This window comes from Micropterus dolomieu, linkage group LG02, assembly GCF_021292245.1.
Source record: "Micropterus dolomieu isolate WLL.071019.BEF.003 ecotype Adirondacks linkage group LG02, ASM2129224v1, whole genome shotgun sequence".
NCBI classification, from domain to species: domain Eukaryota; kingdom Metazoa; phylum Chordata; class Actinopteri; order Centrarchiformes; family Centrarchidae; genus Micropterus; species Micropterus dolomieu.
In genome coordinates, this window is record NC_060151.1 from 18,193,190 (window position 1) to 18,207,869 (window position 14,680).

Sequence of the window (14,680 nt, forward strand, 5' to 3'; positions counted from 1 at the left end):
ACTTCTGACTGTGTCATCAGTGTAATAGCCGGAACCTTCCTGTTACTGACTTTCTCACTTGGGTGACTTGGTGAAGTTAAACAGAGACTAATTGAAAGAGCAGTGGGCCTTAGGGTCCTTTCATGACAACTGCACTGCTGCAAAGAAGGCAAGCTTCCTTAATCATTTCGATGAGACCCCAGCACCGGTAAAAAGGGAGGGCTGCTGCAAAACTAATCCAAAATCTTCTTTATATTTCAACATCATCTGCTCCCACATAGCATTGGTTAATATGAACATAAATGCAAGCATATATTTCCAGGTAGAACACCTTGTGCCGTGTACTAAAAGGCAAGGTTACTGATTTACCTTGATCACTTTGCTCTTTACTTTTTCAGATTAAAGCTGCTTTTTGGAAATAAGGCCGGGGGTTTGTATTTGATCTTTTACCTGTAACCCGTAGCAACATGCTCACACTGACGCAGACACTTGCTGTGATCCAAACGCGCCCTTAGGCAGTAAATACGGACAAGAACACGCACCGTATTTTGTGATGCTGGATCACAGATCCATTATTCAGCTGAATGCTGTGAGGGGGAGCCTTGACCTCTCTGAAGCCCCTCCCCAGGATGTTTTCACACACTGGAATGATTCAAATGAAATGGAAATGCAACAGTGTATGGCTGTGTATGGTTGCTGTTACCATCTGTGGCTAAATGTCTTGTCTGTCCTTTTCAATTTTATGAAACTCTTTTCTTTAGTTTTCCTTCCCTGGCATTCATATTATAAAGTAAACACACACATATAGGCCACACACACACACACACACACCGGCACATTTTTCTCAGAGAAGCACTTATTTATTTTGGTCAAGTATCATCACAGACTTCTCCAAAGAATATCTGCCAGGGCATATGTTGTCAGATTCATTACAGTTTCTTTCAACTGTTGAGACACATTTCCTGAAATCAAGCACTGCTTTCTCGAAAATACACTGAACAAAATTATAAATGCAACACGTTTGTTTTTGCCACCATTCATCATGAGCTGAACTCAAAGATCTAAGACTTTCTCTATGCACACAAAAGGCCTATTTCTCTCAAATATTGTTCACAAATTCGTCAAAATCTGTGTTAGTGAGCACTTCTCCTTTGCCGAGATAACCCATCCACCTCACAGGTGTGGCATATCAAGATGCTGATCAGAAAGCATGGGTATTGCAGAGGTGTGCCTTTGGCTGGCCACAATAAAAGGCCACTTGTTGTGGTGGCAGCCCGGCTGACGGTGAGTGTCCTGGTTTTTTCTACTTTTTATCAGTTTTTTCTTTGGTTTCCTGTTCTCTGCCCGCCTCTCTGTGTTTTCTCCCCCGTGTGCTCTCTCTCCCTCTGCCCCTGAGCCCAGCCAACTACCTGCACCTGCAACTCATCATCCACCTCGTCAGCCTGCCACACCTGCCAGTAATCACCTCATGACTGCCTGTATTTCAACCCCGGTTTTCCACACCATCCTGGCTTGATCGTCGTTGCTCCATACCCGGTGCCATCCCCACGTTCAGGCTTTCATGTTCCTTGTTTTTTTTTCACGTTTACACTGTACCTTGTCGCTGTCTTCCCTAACCTTGTCTCTCTGTCTGTTTCCCTCCCAGGTACACTCACCCTCGTCCTCCGTTCGGCTGGGCTCATCTACTGGCCCACTCCTCTTCGGACTACCCTCTCGGCGTCCTCCCTGTTCCCCCGCCTCTCCACGCTTCCTTGGCCCCTGTGTTCCCCGGCTCCCTGGTCCCCTGTCTCCTTGGTTCCCCGTGCCAGTACTTCCCCGACGTCCTCCTCTCCCTCCAGTCCCTCTCACCCTTTTTCCCCCAATAAACCTCCTTCCCTCTGAGTGCTGCATTTGGGTCCTCTCTGTCCACACACCACACCCCGTAACACCACTTTTATTGGAAGGTACTTTCAAGAAAAACAAAACCACTGTATCTTCATCAAGATCCTGTCTTTTAGGTCAGGCCACAGAAGTCTGTCTAAATCACATATGAAATTAGTTTTGGCCAGGCAGCAAGGGAATACATCACTAGGGTAGACTTCACTGTAATGTCCCTACATGCATTGCAACCAGAGAACTGAGTATTAATTGAGGTTCATACTGACTGCTATGTTTAGTTAAAAAGGTAGTGCTATGGATAAATATGAATAAGCATATTTAAGAGTGGGTCCTTGTTTTTTTTTGTCCTGTGGACACGTACGAGTAACACTGAATGTAAACATAACCTTTGCTTGTTTACAAGAAAATGCCACATGGCACCTTTTAACAAACACATTCTGCAACCTGTGAAGGGATTTGCACAAAAATGTTAAACAAAATAAATTACACTGTGTGAGGAAATGGGAAAATTGTTTTTCTAGTTTGGAAAAATGTGTAATTTTTTTGGTAGTTGATAAAATAATTTGAGAGTTTTAGTCTATCTAATCATTTCTAGAGAAAGTCTCCTTATTTTTATCTGTTTGTTTATTGTTTACATGGGTCGACCGTGACTCAGAGTGGGTTGCTCCTCTCGTGAAAACGTTCATGACCATACTTGCTAATCCTCCTCTTTGCCCTCTCCTGGTTTCCTCCCGTAATGTTACAGTAGTTGAGTGGCAGAGGCTAAGTTACGCTGTTGATAAACATGATTGTAAATTTATTTCTTAAACAGTGTGGCAAACGATCCAATCATTTCTCCATATTTCATCACTTCTAAATATTCTCGCTTACAGCAGCTAATGCTGCCCATCGCTAGATTCCCCACAAAGCTAGCTAATGCCATGGTTATCTGTGGAAGAGCACTAACATTAATGAGCGGTTAAACTATAGTGTTTAACATGTTCTAAACATATCTGTGACCCGCTTGACTGTAGTTACAGTCAGGTGAAATCATTAAACCAGAGGGGACATATATACACGGTAGCTGAACAAATAGTTAACATGGCTTCCTAGCCAAAGTTATCTAGCTGCTCTTTCAAGTGTACAACATTAGTGTGAAATCTCAAAGTTGCAGGTCATCGTTGTAGACAGTCATGTAGTATAAGATGCATTCAAGAGCAGCGTTTTGCTCTAGGTCACTGTATCATAGATGGTGGTTGAAAAATGGTTTCTCGCAGCTTGCTTTGGAGAGAATAAAAAGGGTGCTGGTAAAGGGATAAACTACATGCAAATATGCTACATTGAAAATAGTCATTGTGACAGATTATGTGTAAGGTAATAACAACTGCATGACCAGTGTTGGGCAGTACCGCATTACACAGTGATGTATCACTGTTATATTAGTAGTGTAGGTGATTACTATTTCCAAAACAGTAATAATATTACTGTTACTAATCCAAGTAATGCTGCATTACTGTGTTTCCAAGATGCACCATCTTTGACATGATTACGAGGCAAGTCCGGGGCAGTTCAAGTTGAGAAGCCACACCTCTTACTTTTAATATACAGCAATAAGTCAAGTAATAAGGAGTAAAAAGTAAAAAGTAACTTATTACAATTCCAGAGTAACTTGCACAACACTGTGCATGACAATACAAAAGACAAATGATATGTTGATATGATGAGATATATATGTATATATATATGTATATATATATGTATATATATATATATATATATATATATGTATATATATATATATGTATGTATGTATGTATGTATGTATGTATGTATGTATGTATAATTTAAGTAATAATATATGATATTATTATTGTTAGTACTAGTAGTAGTGTATTTATTTTTTATTCATCATTCTGTTTGGCAGACCCACGTAAAACACTATTTCCTTTAATGTTCATAGTAGTACTAGTACTACAGCCAGTTTTGCCCACCCAAAGTTAAAAGCTCGGACAAATACTCTGTGGCTAGGCCATTTAAGGCTTTGAAAACAAACAACAAAATCTTGAAATTCTTTCTAAAACCGGAAGCCATTGTAGTGTAAATAGAGCGTGAGTGATGTCTGTACTTCTAGATGTATTTGTTAAAAAGCGAGCAGCAGCATTTTGCACAAGTTGAAGACAAGATAGATGTTTGAGTTAGACCAACATAAAGAGCATTGCAATAATCTAGCCTTGAACTAATAAAGGCATGGATAGCCTTTTCTAGATCGTACCTATTAAGAAAAGGCTTAACTTTAGCCAGGAGACGAAGTTGGAAGACGCTCGTTCTGACAACATTGCTAATCTGCTTGTCAAATTTCACACTGCAATCAAATGTCACACCCAGATTTTGACAGTTTGCTTGGTGCATGAAGTCAAAGCTCCCAGACTTAAAGCTGGATTGTTTGACAAGCATTTAGTACTGAAGATAATACACTCAGTTTTATCTTCATTCAGATTAAGACTAATACCATTACATGATGAAAATCGATGGGCTATTTAGTCCATCCACCTGTTACCTTCTCATCTTTTTTTAGGTATCTCTGTTGAACAATATCCATCTTCCTTTGTGCTATGCTTCTTTACCATTTCAATCCCTCATCAGCTTCGTACAGCGATGCACCCATATTCCCACTTCCCACCTCTTTCATGCTGTGGTTAAATATTTATGGTGCTCCTCAGGGCTTGCCTCTCTAGATCCCAGTGACATTAGGGCAGCAGGTGGCAAAGCTGCTTTTCATTAATTACAAACACTTCCCTAGGTGAACCCCCACCCCTAATATGCGCACATACGCTCACAAGTTTACATGTGCATGTACGCACATGCACACTCACTTGGACAGACATTCAAGTGCAGCTGAATGCTTGACAACTTTTAATTTAGTAAGAGGCTTGTGTAGCAACACAGCTCACCACCCCCTAATTATAGAACCAGAACCAGAGACACAAAAACAATTACTGACTATCCAGCAAAATGGCTTTATGGCTAAGGTCACACATATAAATAAACATGTACAGAGTGCCTGTTTTTGTGTGTCTGGCTGCCTCTGACTCTCATTGTAGCTCCAACTTCATCTTAATTCAATTCATTTTTTAAGCAAAAAAACACATTACTGCCACTTGATGGTATGCTTGGCACTTTAATTGCACCCACTCATAGGAGGCAGGCAGGCAGACAGGCTGGCAGGCGGGAGAGTGGATAATGGAGAAATCAGCCATCACTCCACTAACTATAAAAACACAAACGAAAAATGTATAGAAGCTGGAAAAATGCGAAAGACAGATGCATAAAGGCTGTCATGAGTGAGGCACTGGATTGTCAGTGACATGCACAATGAAAGAGGAAGTATCAAAGAGCAGCGGAAGCTTTCAGAGAATGTAATCAGTCACAGCTTGATTTTTATGATGAGTCTGTTATCGTCCTCTCACATGCCAGAGCTGCCTCTCTCCCTGCTGTCTGATTTTCCATCTCTTTTCATCACTTGCTCTCTAAAATGTGCATAACACACGCTTCACAGACTCATATAATGGTTTCTGCAGGTTTTAACTTCTCAAATTTTATTTCCTTCTCAGAACGAATAATAAAGACTTAAATAAAGTGAAGTCAAGTTTTACTGTCCCATGGGGAGAAATTAACAAACGTTTAAAAAAAGTGGACGACAGGAAGGTGTTAGAGGTCAGGAAGCCTGGTATTTTCTACCCACTATATTGATTTTTACGTCAACATGCAGTGTTTAAATCATGGTATATCGATAACTTAATATATTTAAAACATTCACCTCTTAAGATTCAAATCAACAGAGGCACAATATCTAAAGGCAAACACCGAAAGGTCACATCTTGTCTGTGTCCTCAGCATCAGAAACATCATAATATAAAGGAAGTGATGAATCATCGGACCAGCCTTTTGTCAATAGTTGGAGGGACATGCTCCATCAGCGTCCAAACAACAACCTCGACCTCTCTGCTACTGTCATCTGCTTCACTTTGGCTTCAAAGATGATCTACAGTATCAATACAAAATGCTACACCATCAACTTTATTTTTGGAGAAAAGGTACATCAACCGCTGAGTGTTTTATGTTAAAATTAAAAAGTACACAAATACACTTGTACCAAAGTGCATCTAGTTTGGTTTTTTTTTTTAACTCAAACTGAGTGGCAGTGATGACGTGATAACTAATATCCACTTATTGCATGAGTCACTCTCTCAAAAGCATGCAGTCTGAAGATGATGACCTTATGTTCCTCTGAACAAAAGACATTTTCAGCCACTAAACAGACACTTCAAAATGCATGTATTATAATGGGCTACAAAAAGTCTTTAATGTCAAACATCAGCCATGTTAGTTAGTTCACTGAAGACAGAAGTCAAAAGCAACCAACAGTGAGTGTTTGGGGTGTATAATGTACACATACACACACAAGTCTTTTCCTGTCAGAATGAAAGTGATCCATATCACACTTGTCCTAATTGATTCTATTTCAGAGCACCATCGCTAAGGATGGACTGGCTCATGAGTCAGTGGCTTACTCGGCCTGCATGACTGTGTCCACATATGCATGTTGTGTGTGTGTTTGAGCTGTATCGGGTGAGTTCCACACTAGGACTGCAACTAACAATTCTTATTATTATCAATTCACCTGATGATCATTTCCTTCATTTATCACTTTTTCTATAAAATGCCAGAAAACAGTAAAAGCAAGTAAAAGTACAAAACATCATCAATTAAATGTACTTAAAACCTCCAAAGTAAAATATTTAATTATGCAGAATGAGACATGCTAGTGTTATATTATTATATATTTACTATTTAGGTCTGCCCCCCTAAAGATGTTCCTTGTCAACTATCCACCCACCCATCCATCCATCCATCCATCCATCCATCCATCATCAACAGCTTATCCTGCGCACAGGGTCGCGGGGGGATGGAGCCAATCCCAGCTGACATAGGGCGAAAGGTGGGGTACACCCTGGACAGGTCGCCAATCCATCGCAGGGCCTTCTTGTCAACTAGTGGTAGTTAATTCAAGTCGTTAGTTCTAATTAGTTCAAGCCATTAGTCGACCAGTTGTCATATGTTAATTTAATTATTTAAATATATATTTTTGGTTGGGGTGCACAATATAGACAAAATATGATATTGCGATAGTGATCAGGAATATTGTGATAACTAGGGGTGTGACGAGAACCCTTAACCCACGAGACGAGATTCCAGTTTGGGTTCACGACATCGAGACGAGATGAGATTTTAATACTATTTTTAAGAAATCTTTAAAGCTGAATTATATGAAAATTTTGAGCATATTTCTTGCATTCTGATTAATTTTTCTGGACCAGTTTATGGTGATTTTTAAAAAAGAGAAACAAAATTCAGGTGGCAGGTGACAATTCAAAATCTATAGCGTAACTATAACAGAATAAAATGCAATGCAGCTCTCAGTCATTCTGTGTTGCTATCAGATCTGTTTCTCCAATAGATCAACTTTTCTCCTGTAATATCATCCCTGCTGAGTAATGATTTAGTCGTCCCTCCTCTTTGTGTATTTGTTTGGGGAAGTAACCTCTTTAAATGTGATTGTGGCACCTTTTTTCCCTCCTCTTTTGTGTCTTTTGTTTGGGGATGTGCATGTGACACCTTTCTACCTCAAATAAGTTAATTTTAATTTAAGTTATATATTACTGTATTTTAATAGCTGCTGTGTTTCAGCAGGTTTTCTGCTCATGTTCATAACTTTCTGCACACTGAGAATCTCTCCCACATATCTTAGTTCTCTGACATGTCCAGAAAAAAAGCCGTAATATAACGAAACTGACGTCATTATTTAATTAGAATTAGAAAGTCTACCAGTCCTGTACTCAGCTGTGCATTATTTATTGCTCCGCTGGAATAATCCCCTTTTGACCATTTGACTGTCACAGTGCGCAGACTGCATGTTGCATGTGAAACCGAGTTGAAAACCTTCTCTTGTAGCGCCCTCTGACATTCTGGGCCCTAGGCAACCGCTTATGTCGCCTATGCCATGGGCCGGCCCTGCCTCAATGATAAATTATTACCTTTTCATTTAGTTATAAACTCCTGGACTTTAATGCCTCCTGTGTTTCAGCAAATTTTCTTCTCATGTTCACAACTTTCGGCCATTCAGAATCTCTCACATAGCCTAACTGTGTTCTCTGTCCAGAAAAAAGTCATAATATTACCAGACTAACGTCATCATTTAATGAGAAGTCTACATGCCCTTTACTCTTGTGCATTATAAAAAAAGCCCTATACTCTGCTGTGCATTACGTTATTGATTCGCTGGAAGTAACGGTATCCCCTTCAGACGGTTTGACCGACGCATGTTACTTAAAATGTTGTTCACATGTGACTGCATGTTGTATGTGAAACCGAAAGTAAATGAAACACTTGTGATCAGAAATCTCACCACAAATCCACACACATGTTAACTTAAGCAGCTCATTAAGTGCAGCTCACAGTTCCAAACAGAGCAAAGTTGTGCTTCAGTTTTTAGGTGTTTATGTTGCTCTAACTCTACCAGCTTCGTTACCGCTCGTCACAGCTGTCTGGACCATAGACTGTATATAAAAAGGTACAGACTCACAACATGAGCTGGTGATCCAGCTGATTACTATCACAGCGTACGCCAGTGTCAATCAGCTGGGCAGAGTTCATTCGCTCTGTTGCCCAATCCCAATGTCCACCCTCACAGACTCACAGACTTTGAGGCGCGTTGAGGACTTAGGGCTGTCCCACTGTCAAATCGTCAAGTGCGCGAGGGCTCTCTCGCGGACATTTTGAGCCCTTTTTAGACTGGGGGAAGCCCTGAAGCGAGACAAAACCTGTTATATTTTCGATATGATATTGCGCAACGTGATATTGCGATAATGATATTGAGTCAATATATTGTACACCCCAAGTTTTGGGCATCAGAAAATGGTTTGAGTTCCAGATCTGAGTAAGTAAGTAACACTGTTAACGCTGAGCTACATTACATAGAAATGCAAAACTGTAATAATGAGCCTTTAAAATATATATTTCAAAAGAGGCACCAAGCAAGCTGCCTGTTAAATGCCAACAGCAAAAGCGGTTAACAGTTGCCACATCTGTTTAGCATTGTGATCAGTGTGTTTGTATACTGTGCGTGTGTGTGTCTGTCATTGACAGCCACTAAATGTGCCACTGAATGGAATTGACACACACCAGTATCTCACTTCATGATTTAACACAAGCCAGACAGACAGCCATCTGCAATCAATAATCTATTGATACCTAGTAAATATACTGTAACACACACAGATTCTGGACTCACTTTCACTGCAGCTTTAATGTACATTAACTCTCTCCCAGTGTGTTTTCCACAACAACCTCATCACCCATCACAATAACCTCATCTTACTGGAAAGGTAACCAAAATGAAATATCTCTCTCTTCCTCACCCCATTTGACTGTGGGCTCAGCTGAGACCAGTAAATTGACTATCTAATGCTTTTCCAGCTCATTTAGCCAATAAGCTGTTATCAGTGCTGTTGATGACACAAGGAGGGCTCAGTCTTTCAGTGTAACCATGAAGCACTGCTTGCCAGAGGTTGACCAAACCACATAAGAAACAGCCTTCCTGAGGAATCGCACATCTAGTTGACATGATTGGCTTGACATTGTGGGGGTCAGAGGTCACCAAATAAATCAATGTTTACAGGTTCAATTTCAGATGGTATGACATAGAACATCTCCAATCTTGGATTGTACAGTCCCCTCCAAAAGTATTGGAACGGTAAGGCAAATTCCTTTGTTTTTGTTGTACACTGAAGACATTTGCATTTAAGATCAAAAGTATGAGACAAGAGTTGTCAGCTTTCATTTCATGGTATTCACATATAGATGTGTTAAACAACTCCGGACATACCACCCTTTGTTTGAACCCACCAAACAAACATCACAAGCACACAATTGCACACTGCATTACCCTTGTTTTTTAATCAAAAAACATCCTGTCAAAATATAGTGACATAAACATATAACATAAACAAACAAACAAACAAACTTTCTTGACACAGATTTCTTAAATTTGTTATCTTAAAGAATTGAGACCATGGTACATACTAAGAGAGACATTTTACAATTAAAAAATAAACTTGTCAGTGTCCTCTTGTGGGCAAATGTATGGAAACAGTTTTCTGAATTACCTCAAATGTAGTTTGGTTATTTACAGCAATTTATTGTCACGTATTGGCTGACAAACACAGATGCCAGTGAATCTACAATGAGCTAATATATCGACCAATTTTTTGGCTTGCTATACTTATTTGCAAACATATCCTCTGATACTGATGAAGAGCTGCAACGATTTGTCGATTAACCGATTGCAAAATTTATTAAAACTACTTTCATAATCAATTCATCATTTAAGGAATTTACAACAAATAAAAACGCCAAACATTTACCCCCTTCACTGTTGTGATGGATCCAAGCAAACTCATGGCTAAATTAAAATCTCAAGTAACAGAGATGCATGCTTCTTCCTTCATATGTCCTTTAAGGTGACTGGGTTTTTATATGCAGGAATATTCTTATACGTTCAACTCCTCATTATATTTCCAAAGACATGCATGTAGATAATGTGTGTTTTGTGAGAGTTCATGTGCCAACTTCATGGTCTCCTACTCTAGTTATTAGACTTTAATATTTACAGCTGCTTCGGGGTCTCTGTGACCAGATCTCGGCTGCTGCCACTGCCTCAGTCTCATCTTGCTCTCTGCTCTGGCAGGTGAAACATCTTCAATGCCGTGGAAATGCACACACACTTACCAAGGTAATCTTGAGCATTGCCTGCATAATAAGACTTATTTGAATAATTCAAAAGTCTATTCTTTTTATAGATGCATGCATGGATATATTATAAATCAGTCGTTGCTGATGTAACAAACTGCACTTTGCAGTTCACCCAAGACAATGAAGGTCATTGGACACATATGCACCTACAATCCTTCTGTAGCTGCTGTGTCAGCTTAAGTGTAAAAATAAATGGAGATTCATGTATCATTACTGTATAAAAATACATGATATCTGAATTGAGTACATGCTCTCTTTTATCCAACGAAGGTTAAAATCAAGGGCAACTGGACTTGGTTGAAGATACTGGAAGACGTTTCGTCCCTCATCCAAAGGACTTCTTCAGTTCTGAACTGACGTTTCGTCCCTCATCCAAAGGACTTCTTCAGTTCTGAACTGAAGAAGTCCTTTGGATGAGGGACGAAACGTCTTCCTTGATTTTAACCTTCGTTGGATAACTATGACCTGGATGACTGAGAATCTTCATAGACATGCTCTCTTTTTGTAAAAGGAAATCTCCCTGTCAGCATTATTATTTGAATTTGATCCCAGTTAATTAGGATTAGGGTAAGCATGTTGCCCATGTTGTCTTGCCCAGGGTGGCAGAGGGTGAAGGTTGAAGATTTTTACGTTTATTTTCAACAAAGAATAGTTGTTCTTAAATGCAGGAGCACAGTGCCAAATGCACCCCCACTTCAATTTATCTTCAAATCAGACAGTTTTGCAGTTGCCTGATTCATAGCCCCCACCCCCACATATACATACTAAGTACACCCAAAAATAACATCAGAGGAAATTGAAATCTGAGTCAATGGGGCTGTCTGTTTTGAACGAAACACTCCTGCTGTGCTTAAAATGGAACCTTGATTTTACATGCTTCAGCTCTATCAGTGAGGGGTGAAACATCTGGTCCAAACTGTAACACACAAGTGTCAGAGTGTCACAAGAGTAAATAGGAACATGAGGGATGACCTCTCTTGGAAAGCAGAGAGGCTAGTGGAGGGGCGTATTAGCGTACAGGGTATTACAGAGCGAGTGTTGTGTTGATTGATGAGTAGGATAAGAAAAAAAAAGTCAGATTTTGTAGGGACATTAAGCATTATTTTACTTTGTCGTCTTTAGTCTATTTCCTTTGATGTCTTTTCATGAAACCCTTTGTAGTATGCATTTCTTGAATTAGAAAATAATAACAATGATACCTTTATTTTTACACTTCAAAAAAACAGTTACAGAGTACTTGAGGCACAGCGGTGCTTTTAACTAAATTCAAACATCAGTAGCCTATGCTAACATGCTAACCAAAACAATGCTAGCATGGTGGTGTTAACAAAGAACTGTATAATGTTTGCCGTGTTCATGTCTTAGCTGAGTGTGTTAGGATGACATGATTGCAAATTAGCAGGCTGTCACTGTCATTAGTTTTGTAACGTTTATTTGTGTAACAATTATCATGGCAATCCATCCAATAGCTGAAGAGACATTTAACTTAAAGTCACAAATGTCAACCTCATGGTGGAAAAATCGGAGGATTACCAAAGTCATTAGGATTCATCCTCTGGAGATGAATGTCTGTACAAAATATAATCGCAATTCATCAAACAGATGTTGAGATATTTGAGTCTAGGCCAAAAATGGCGGACTGACAGTGCCACCCTGCGAGCCGCAGTTTCCCCCCAGCCTGAACCTCATTTGTGAAGCACTGTTGCTCTCAGATTTGCTTCTATCACACATTAGTCAGTAATGAACTCAAGTCCATCCATTGCAGCTGTAGCTCACAAAAGACACCTTCCCTAGTGATGCAAAGGTAAATCATAAAGATAAAAAGGTCTTGTGTATAATACAGACTACAAACAGGGTGAGATGAATTAGTATGCCATGTATGGTCCATGTCTCTTAAACCTGTCAGGGACATTTTATGGACCACTCCTAGATAAAGTGCTCAAAGTAAATCATTGGAGAAATGTTGGGATGTTTCATTTGTTCTGGGCAAAGTATAGGCGAGGCTAATTGGAATGTCAATAGTTAGGCAGGTAAACCAAAGTACTGAACAAACTAAAACACTGATGATGGCTCTAGGTATAAACTTTAAGGATCACTAAAGTTTAATAATTCATGTGGAGGGGAAAATAAATGTCTATACTAAATTTCACAACATCCATCCAATTGTTGTTGAGACATCTCAGTCGACTCAAAACTACAAATGTCAACCTCATGGTGGCAGTAGTGACACAAGTCATTACAATGAATCATCTGGGAACCACAAATGTACGAAATTTTCTGCCAATCCATTGTGTAGATGTTGAGATAATTCACAGGATAAGTGAAAACAGTGACCTGCTGGTGGCACCAGAGGAAGGGTCAAATGATCAGAGCCGGTAGGATTTATCCTCTTGGGAACATGAATATCTGTACAGTATACTGTATAGTTGGATGCCATCCAAGTATAATCCATTCTCACAGGCAACATTCAAGATCAACCTTCCCGAGTCAAACACGTCATGTTATTTAGGGTGCACAGAGGTGAAATGTGTGGTTGCATAAGAGGTCGCAGTAGATAAAACTGGCAGCTGGGAGCAGCTCCCCTGTCTCTCAGCAGAGGTGGGAAGTGCTGCGCTTCTCCCCACAAATGCATTTATGTCAACTAAGGGATTGAAGGATTACTTCCCTTCGGTGCCATGAGGTGAAGCAGATTGTGAAGAGGAAAAGAGGAAGAATGGTTGTTTTTCTGCCACACTTTTGTGGGAGTAAGGCTTCCCCTCTGAGCATCTTTGCTTTTCTGCTTCTCCCTGGTATGATTCATTTCCCCATGTTCCCACTCTTGCTTTCTCTCCCACTTAATATTCCTCTTTTTGACACTTGAAGAAATTGCTCATCAAGCTTTGTTTCCAAATGAAAACATTGTGACCCCAGTAATGGAGAAAGAATCCTGCTGAAGCTGACAATATTGTTTTTCAGTAAATAACATTTGGTACTCATTATGTTTACAGCTCAGATACATTCACCAACTTCCCTGACGCTATTTGTTACTGTGGGATTTAGCTGAAACTGAGAAAAAATATTTTGCCTTCAGGCTACAACATTTAAAAGAATAAACAACACATTATTTTCAGCAAGAAGATGCACTAAATCTAAAATAGCACGCCCATGGAAGAAAGCAATATAAAAATGAAGCAAACTTAATGTATGATGGATTTAGACAATTACAGCATGGAAAATTAATATTGGTCCCTCAGTGTGTGAAAATCTGATTGCAGCAGATTAATATAGACTGGCTGACTGTCAAATATTTGAAGAGTTTGGTCACAGACCATAGGTTAGACTGGTAGATTTGGTGGCCTCATACAGTGCCTTGCGAAAGTATTTGGCCCCCTTGAACTTTTCGACCTTTTGCCACATTGCAGGCTTCAAACATAAAGATATAAAACAAACTATAGATATAAAACTAAGATATAAAACTTTTTCTTCACAAAAGATTTTTGTGAAGAACCAACAACAAGTGGGACACAATCATGAAGTGGAACAAAATTTATTGGGTATTTCAAACTTTTTTAACAAATAAAAAACTGAAAAATTGGGCGTGCAAAATTATTCAGCCCCTTTACTTTCAGTGCAGCAAACTCTCTCCAGAAGTTCAGTGAGGATCTCTGAATGATCCAATGTTGACCTAAATGACTAATGATGATAAATAGAATCCACCTGTGTGATTCCGTATAAATGTACCTGCTCTGTGATAGTTTCAGAGGTCCGTTTAAAGCACAGAGAGCATCATGAAGAACAAGGAACACACCAGGCAGGTCCGAGATACTGTTGTGGAGAAGTTTAAAGCCGGATTTGGATACAAAAAGATTTCCCAAGCTTTAAACATCCCAAGGAGCACTGTGCAAGCGATAATATTGAAATGGAAGGAGTATCAGACCACTGCAAATCTACGAAGACCCGGCCGTCCCTCTAAACTTTCAGCTATTACAAGGAG

General features: G+C 39.6%; 1 protein-coding gene across 2 annotated transcripts in view; it reads right to left on the minus strand.

The window, feature by feature from the left end:
* LOC123957180 (ras-related protein Rab-26-like) overlaps window positions 1–14,680 on the minus strand; it is a 78,703-nt gene that overhangs the window by 51,005 nt on the left and 13,018 nt on the right. The window lies entirely within an intron of this gene.